We start from the raw sequence: 2,242 nt of genomic DNA, 5'->3' as shown, positions 1-2,242 counted from the left end.
TGGCCAATGGGCGCGGCGCGCGGAGCCCGGCAGGCCAATGGGCGCGCCACTCGGCCCCGGGGGCGGGAGGTGCCGGGACGAGGCGGGGCGCGGCGGGCTGCCCGGCCCCCACCCCCAGTCCTCAGCACGGCCGGGAAGGGCTCTGCGCCCCCCTTCGGTCGTCACGGCAGCGATGGCGGCTCCTCTTGTCCCCCGCCAGGGAAGTCGGAGGGCCTGAGAGTTGTGGTCCCCGCGAGGTTCCGGACAGCCAAGGCGCGGAGGAAAGCGGGCTGGAGCGCGGCGGGTCCACGCCGGCCCCGGGTCCTCCCGCCCCTCGGGTCTTCCCGTCCCTGCTCCCTGCCTTCGAGTCCTCCTGACCCCAGATCCTCTGCTCTCTTCTCCTAGTGCCCGGGCCCTGCTGCCCGGGGGTTCTGTCCCCCTTTCCAGCCCCTGACGGACTGTCTGCTGACCAGAGCCCGGACGCTTCCCTCGTTTATCTGGCAAATAAAGAGCCCTTTCAGCTAACTCCCTGGTGCCAGGCCCACGCCTGGTGAGACCGCGGGACCTGCAGGGGTAGCCTCTTTCTGCCTCCTGGTACTCAACACAGGTGACCTCTTCTAACTCGGAGCAGGGCGACTGGGTCGTGCGCTGCAAGGCGAGGGGTCACTGTGTCCACCTGGCTCGGACCATAGCAAATGTCCGTATCGACTCGCCCAACTCTTCGCTCCTGGCACAGTCCCCTCCAGATGCCATGGTGTCTTCTAGCAATGCTGCCAGACTTACCAACGAAATTCCTCTTTCCTGCTCGGAACCACTCTCCACCCGCATTTCTTCGACTCAGGAGATCCCTTTTCTGAGCCCGCATATATGAGGCCGTGCACTGGGCCCCGAAGAGGCCGACTCGGCACCCGTGAACCCTGTCGGCGGGAAGCCAGCCGGGTGGGTTCACGTTCCCCGGGGTGGCCTCACTGGGTTTAAGGGTGTGTGTACATTCGAAACTCCACTGCACCTTGGCTGAGGACCTACACTGTGCCGGAACCTGGGCCAAGAGCTGGCAAGGATAGAGGCCACAGGGGGGCCCTTGAGTGGCCGAGCCCCCGAAGGCCGCAGTGAGCTAGGTAGCCCTGGGGACCTGGCCGCACGTGAACCTCCACCAGGCTAGTGGACACTCTTCATCGTCCAGCCCTCAGAACCACCGAGAGAAATGGGAGCGAGAGCCAACAAGCGTGTGTCAGGCTCGGGTGGAGTCAACCCAGAGGAGTTGGAGGAGGAGGAGGCGGAGGCCTCCCGGCTGGGCCGGCTCTCCAGGGCCAGGGAAGTTGTACAGACCGCAGCTCCGCCCGCTCATGGCCAGCCCTATCACCTTTTCACGGCGCCTGCTGACTCTCACTTTTTTCCAGTCTGTTTTTTTGGGTATTTTGTGTCCACATCACCAAACCCTCTTATTGGTTCTAAGCTTTAATTTGATTTTCTTAGATTGTCTATTAGTTGTCTCCATTCTAAAAGCTGTTCCTCCAGTTATTATTTTAGCCTTAGGTAATGGGGGTGAGAACCCCTTGCAGATATCTTCAAGGGCACAGTGAGGCAGCTTGAGAAGATACAATGACAGTGAAGGCTCTGGAGTCAGAGCTCTACTTCTACCTGGCTTAATCTTTCTCTCTCTCTCTCTCTCTCATCAATGTTACAACTGATGTTAAATGATCAGTTACTATGCTCTACGTGTTGTGTTCAATGCTTCATTCCTATTATCTCGCTAAATCCTCACAGCATCAGAGAAAGGCCCCAATTTTACAGGTTAGGGAATTGGGCACAGACTGGCTAAGGGAGTATCTGTCGGTCAGGGATGTGGTTTGATAACAGAGCCCATGGTCTTTAACCATCGTGCTCTTCTGCGGCATAAAAAGCACGTACAGGTGCCCCTATAACGGTAAGTGCCCTTTACAGGATAGCTTTTATTAATTTTAGAGTTCTTTGTCAAAAGACACTTACTCATACTTTTGTTGTGATAATATAAAGTCTAGTTTTCAGCAATGCCTATCGAATTCTGTTTAGAAGTTTATTAACAATCACGTCCCCGAAATAAACGCAAGGCGTCGCGTAACTGCATTATAAAGTCTGGTGCAGTTCACGATTAGTCCATCAGAGAGGGTCGTCACTTCTCCCAGGGTACTAGGAAAAAAGATGGCGGTGGCGGAGTAGGGGACCCGGCAGCCAGCACTGAGCCATGGCCTGCACTGGAGCGGCTCGGCGGCGGGGCGGGGCC

This window comes from Galeopterus variegatus, unplaced genomic scaffold (assembly GCF_000696425.1).
Source record: "Galeopterus variegatus unplaced genomic scaffold, G_variegatus-3.0.2 Scaffold806, whole genome shotgun sequence".
NCBI classification, from domain to species: domain Eukaryota; kingdom Metazoa; phylum Chordata; class Mammalia; order Dermoptera; family Cynocephalidae; genus Galeopterus; species Galeopterus variegatus.
Note: the sequence above shows the minus strand (reverse complement) of the source record.